The sequence below is a fragment of the Xiphias gladius genome, chromosome 1 (genome assembly GCF_016859285.1).
Source record: "Xiphias gladius isolate SHS-SW01 ecotype Sanya breed wild chromosome 1, ASM1685928v1, whole genome shotgun sequence".
NCBI classification, from domain to species: Eukaryota; Metazoa; Chordata; class Actinopteri; order Istiophoriformes; family Xiphiidae; genus Xiphias; species Xiphias gladius.
The window spans coordinates 3,133,053-3,139,658 of record NC_053400.1 but is presented as its reverse complement, the minus strand read 5'-3'; the positions used below and the strand labels follow the sequence as shown (position 1 = coordinate 3,139,658).

General features: G+C 38.9%; 1 long non-coding RNA gene across 1 annotated transcript; it reads right to left on the bottom strand.

Moving 5' to 3' along the window:
• Nucleotides 1-1,336: 1,336 nt before the first annotated feature.
• LOC120795176 lies at nt 1,337-3,233 on the bottom strand. Its single transcript, XR_005708212.1, has 3 exons — nt 3,165-3,233; nt 2,008-2,145; nt 1,337-1,546 (listed from the first exon to the last, which is right to left on the bottom strand). It is a non-coding gene; the product is annotated as an uncharacterized LOC120795176 (long non-coding RNA).
• Nucleotides 3,234-6,606: the final 3,373 nt, after the last annotated feature.

Here is a 6,606-nt window from a genome sequence, read left to right as displayed (position 1 = left end):
TATACACTATCCTATGGATTAGATTCATTCTACACTGAGATCTATCAAAGCTTAAACAATAGAAAACGGCTACATGAATGATTGCTTGTTGCAGTTTCTTGTACACAGAATGCCTCAAAAGCAATCACACTACAAACAACTACTATCAACACATTCAGCTTGTGGTTTTGTTTTGTAGCCTGAAGTCTTTCCCTGACACTTTCGGGAATGTGTCAAAAGGAATAAGACAAAAGAGAAAAGGGAAGCACTGGCCATCTGTAGTACCAGGAGTTTTCCTAAGAGAAAAAAGCCAAATAACCGTGGCTGGGGCTCTGATGACTGCTGAACAATGCATCGTCACTGTCAGGTGTTATTTTTGACGCTAGTGATGCAACTATAGTGGAACTGGCTCATTAGCATACAATGTGTCTGAAACAGACAACGTTGGCGGTCTACCAGACCAAAACTGGTCACATCACCCACTGAGAAGGGGTCATTGACCATTTTATTTCATAATGCCACTTTTCATCTTGAAGTCTTCGTCTGTAGAGTAAAGCTTTAATGTTCCCAAGGGGCAATTTGGCTTACAGACAGCGGTCAATAATATTAAATACAAAAAGAATACAACAATGAATGAATGAACGGCTATCAATATAATACATACGTACAATACTATATATATCTATAGCCTACTGTATAAATAGTATACACCACTCAGCCAAAACATTAAAACGAGTTACTGGTTTTAATGTTGTGGCTACAGGTAAATGCCTGTGTCACTGTTGTCATCATCACTTGTAACTGAAATGACCAGGGAGAGCAGTGAAAAAAAAGAAGCCATATCACGTCCAAAGTTAGTAACAGGCCAAATCACATTTGGTTAAAAAGCTGATAGCTGATGGAATAAAAGACCTCATTTATCTATTTGTGACACCCCTAGGGAGGTAAAACCCCCGCCTTGATGGAAGCAAATTAAACTCAATCTGTAAAGGGTGCTGTGAATCTAGACAAATGAGCGGTTCTCTCTGTACTGATGGCAAAGATCATTTAAATTTACACCATTTTATGGCACACATTCACATTTTTGGCTGTAAGTGTTTGTTATTTTGCACTGAGATTAGTAAACCAGCAGATGATAGCAAATGTTAGAATTGACAACATTAAAAAAGTATAGGACACTTTCAAGACAAAAGCAAGGAAAGGACACAGCCCTAAGGAGACCCTGTGGAAGAGGTCTTTGGAAAAGAGAGATTTTTTTGTAAAAACTGCTGAAATTAAATAAAAATGACCTGAAATTAATCATTTTATTGTGAAAAGAAGCGGGCTGAAATAACATTTCATATTAAGATGAGTTTTAAAATGAGTCAGATTATCATACAATTTAACAACAGTTGTAACAAATCTGGTAAGAACAGGGACTCAGATGCAGAGTTTTCTTGGCTTGGCAAGAGTTGTTCCTGATGTACTGCAGATTGGGTTGCTCAGCCTCCGTTCCTCCAGTGCCAGCTTGATGGCCAACAACTCCTGGTTGCTGACATCCTAATTTCTCTCAGCAGGGGAAAACTTCCTAGAAAAAAAAAAAAAGCACACAAATGAACCTTGTTGTCCTTGGGGAAGCGCTGGGATAGTATGGCTAGGATGGTACAAACTCCAAGAAGGAGACTGACTGTTGGTGAAATTCACACTTTTGGCCTTCACAAACAGCTGATTCTCCAACAGACACTGAAGAACCTGCCTGACATGCTGCTCATGCTCTTTTCCATTCTTGGAAAAAAAAATCAGAATATCATCCAAACAGACAAGCACAAAGCAATTCAGCATGTCACACAGAACTTCATTAACCATGGCCTGAAAAAAGGCTGGTACATTAGTTAGACCAAATGGCATTACCAGGTACTCGTAGTGAGCACTCGCTTCCCCTCGCTGATCCAAACAAGATGGTATGCGTTCCTTAGATCGAGTTTAGTGAGAATGGTGGCTCTCTGTAAAAGTTGAAAAGCTGTGGAAATTAGTGGGAGGGATGGGTACCTGTTTTTGATGGTGACGTCATTGAGGTCCCGGTAGTCAATGCACGGCCGAAGTGTTTTTGTCCTTCTTATCCATGAAGAAGAGTCCCATAACAGCGGGGGACAAAGAGGGGTGAATGATGTGGGCAGCTGAGGTACTCTGGATATATTGTCAGTTAAAGAAAAACAAACGCAAATCCTTCAGTAACATATTTCCCTCCCTCTCATTTATGCCCAATGAGGAGGCAGGGATGTAGCACAGGCCTTATTAAAAACCTCTTTCAGGTCCACGTGAGTCCAAAGCAACATTTGAAAGAGGAGACAACCAGAGGACAGGGCTCTAACTGCAGCTGGAGCTTGCGAGCTAGTCCTTGTTCCATGAAACTTTCATCTGCCCGCAGTCCACAAAAACAGCGAACTCAAGGGATGAAGCAGGAGAAACCGAGTCAGATATATGGAGGGTTGAAAGCAGAGGAGGTTTGGCTCACCAGTAATCCTCCTTTCACTAATGAGCCTGGCCTTTTACTGGGCATCCAGCTAGGAAATGTCCCAATTGACTGCAGTAGATGCAGCTTTACTACTTTAGTCAGCACTGTCGCTCCTCAAGGGGAAAGAAGAGTGCGGCCCACCTGCATGGGCTCCTCCCTGCCCCCAGGATGTGCTGATACTATCAATCTTTACGGCTAGAGCGACTAAAGAATAAATGTCAGTAAGCAAGTCCGATGGATCACTGGCGTTCCCGCAGCGGCAGGAGTGGCCAGGCCAGCAACCACCAGGGCTTGAGGGTTGAAGCATGTTAGTACTAGCTGTGTCTGAAAGGTGAGGTGTTCCGTCAAGGAGGCTTGAAAGCCATCCTGTCGCACATGGAGCTCCTGAACATCTCTGACCATGTAAGTCACCATTTGTTTGTGGTCATGCAGCCACTTCCACTGAGACTAGAGAATAGTAGGCAGAGTGCCACTCTCTGCTGAGTCTGTCAGGGCCAGACTGTAACAGATCTGGTAAAAAAGGGTTAAGACGCAGAGAAACTCACAGCAGACAATGTAAAGCTCAATGAGGCAAGTCTTTACTGAAGAGCAAAGCTGTCATAAATAGGAAGGCAGTCCGAACAAGGCAAACAATATCAGACAGGGAGCAGGCAAAAATCCAAAATTTTGGAAACAGAACTAAGTCACTAACCATGGAAAACATATACTGGGAAGAATGCTAGAAAGTGATGAAAACAGTAGGGAGAGGAAAGACAATCTGGCAAAGTGTAAGGGAAACAGGGAGGTATATATGCACGAGGTAGACTAACTGGAACACGAGGGGCAGGTAAGTATTTGGGGGCAGGTGTGGCTGATTAAAGGCAGGAGACACACAAGGGCCGGAAACTGAAATGACATGACAGGTGAGTATATCAAAATAAAACAGGAAATGATGCATGAAAATTAGCAGGATGGTACAGTTGTACTTATTCATGTGATAATTCTTTTACTATTGTCTTATTTGTATGCTTCATATTGAACATTTCAATGTCTAACACATTACCCTAAATTTTCCTTTTGTCCAACCAGTATACACTGATACACAACATTAAAACCAGTTGTATATATAGGTTTTCCCTTTGTTCCTCTCAGTTTTCCCTTTCTCATGCGTCTATGTGTCCTCAGGTTGTTTGCTCTCCCTGTCTGTGACTGCTTATCTTTGTGTTGTCTCCATTTAAGGAGCTTGGCGTGGCTATCTGGGTCTCTCGCCTGCCAACTCACCTGCACAGCTGCTTCATATCCCTTCATCAGCTCCCTCATCCACTTTTGTATATAAACCCAGCTCAACTCACCAATCTTCGCGAGATCATTCAGTTATCACTGTGGTACAGAGGCTAAGGCCAACTTCAGTATCTTGCTCCTTGTGTGTTTTTTGTGTGATCCTTTCCAATTTCTAGTTTTCATGTGTTCAGGTACAAACCTGCAGCCTGCTCCCAGTTCAACTCAGGCTCTGCACCTTCCTTGCCAGTCATCTTCGGAACCATTGCACCTGCTCCGGACCAGTTCCTGCATCCGGTTCATCGTCGATACCTGCCCTCCGTGTGGTCTACTGCCAAGACTCCCTCATCTGATTAGCTCACCTTGCTCTGTTCACCGATCTCTGTAAATCCCCACTCATCTGCTCTTCCAACAATAACCTCCCAACTCCCGGATCTCTGGTGAAAAGTATCACAACCTGTTACGATAAAATCCTTTGTTAGACAACTGCTATCTCTGAGAGTGTGTTCTACATTTTGGGTCCAAGACTACTTAAACCTAACAGTATATATGGGTGTTTCTGCAACTACAGTCAGTTTTGACTCTACCAAATAAAATAAAAAAAATCAACCTCTATGAACTTTAATTTTAACCATCATAGTCTGTAATACATATAAGAAGGTACAAAAAATTGCATATTGATGTTAAGATTTTAATTTGGAACATGTTTATTTTTTATGGTTTTCATCATTTGTTCCTATGAAATGTCCTTAGCACAACATTACAATAATGTTCATTTAATACATTTGCCCTTTTCAATTTTCTATAAAAATTTGAATACATTTAATCCATTTTCATTGAGCTTTGTGCATCATTGTAAATATTGATATGAAGAAAATAACTTTAAAAAATAGGGGATTTCATTGTTTTTCTGTATGTCATGGAAAATTCAGACAGTGACCTTAGATGTAATTTGTCTCTACACACACCAAAGATAAAATAAATTGTTTTTTATGACAGATATTACAATTCTAATGTGTAAATCATATCTGTTTGAATGTTAAAATAGTTTGTTTTTGTTTTGTTTTTTTATAAAAAAACATGATTAAAATAAAGCATTGCTGCAGTATGACATTTTGTTTGGGTAAAGACAAAATGTTAATAGTAAATGTTAATAATGTAACCTTAACAATAGGTTACTGTAGATAACAGTAACAGACAGGAAACAGAAGGTATTACATGTGTCAAAGATAGTAGAGGTATTGCAGTAAAGACTGGGTCAAACTTACGGCCTAAAGTTGATGTGGCACGAACATTAATACTAATAAACTAACACAAACCCATAACACTAACAGCATCTCACCACAACATTACATTTGTGTACCAAGTCCAACTATTTCTCATTTCAGCCTGAGGAATAAAACTCTTTGCAACTTTGAGGCCTCATCTAGGGTTGCAAATATGAAATGTTTATGTATCCAATGTAATAAACAATCACCAGCCACTTCATACTTGTACAATCTAATGTGATACAATGCAACAACTCTGCCATAAATACTGCCTATACAAATATAATAATCTTCAGTTTTGATTGACACTGTTAATGTCAGAGGTCTTAATTTAACTACATCTTTATTATTGTGTATATATATGTGTGTGTGTGTGTGTGTGTGTGTGTGTGTGTGTGTGTGTGTGTGTGTGTGTGTGTGTGTGTGTGTGTGTGTGTGTGTGTGTGTGTGTGTGTGTGTGTGTGTGTGTGTGTGTGTGTGTGTGTGTTTGTATACATGCATAAATATATATTTGAATGGTGTATATATATTTATACATACTGTATAGATATATATACACAGGAATTGGTTCAAAGTCAGAGTTGGAAAGCTCTTGAAATAAATGTGTTTATTAATGTCTTTATGTATGTAAATTGTATAACAAGTTACACATTTCTAGTAATAATACAGTTATTCTCATATTGTGCAATATATACAATATATAATATAATAAGAAGGGTTATATTGACCTGTTCAGATTTTGTTTATATCTACCTTGTAAATATATATTTAAAAATTAAAAAGTTTTAACAGGTAAAACCTTAATAATTGATTTTCTAACAGCTTTTAAGGGTAATTTATGAGATTAATTGCATTTTGAATTCAATCTTTTTTTGTACAAGGGACATAAAATTAATCATACTGTTTTCAAAGGAATGGATTTATTAGTTTTAATATACATTGAACCAAACACTATCATAACATCTTAGTTGATGTACTTTATATATCAATACTCAATATACTTTATTTTTGACAAAACATCCCATGTTTCAGTCGTGACTGCACATTTTCAGTAGTGAGAGTAATGTTTTGGCGGTGACCACAATATTTTGTTTGCCATGGCTGAATCAGACTGTCAACATTTTATGTTAATAAAAATAACTAATAAATCATAAATGTTGCAAATATGCAGCCAGCACATACAGAAGACACACATCTGACAGTAAATATCTGAAAAGAACACATAACAGTACTTGGATTTCAGATCGGTGATATAGTTTATAGTGGGTAAATGCAGCCCTGGAGTTATCCCCCGGGGGTGGGGGAGCTTGGGTCAGTTGTGGATTAAACATGTGCACTATATATGACGCAGTCATAGACCATGCACGCAGCATGCTCATATACACCCTGAATGACAGGCACACGGATAGGGCCGGTAAAAAACGTTTTTTGATGGTCCACGGGGATTTGTCCTGGTATGCCTGATGGTCAGTACAACACTGGGAATACTGTACAAAAATCTTCTCAGTATCATCTTCATAAGTTCAAATTTAGGGGTTCCCGTCTGGCCACTTCCCAAAAGTACCCTATAAATTACCATTTTTATGTATATTAAACTTACTGCTAACT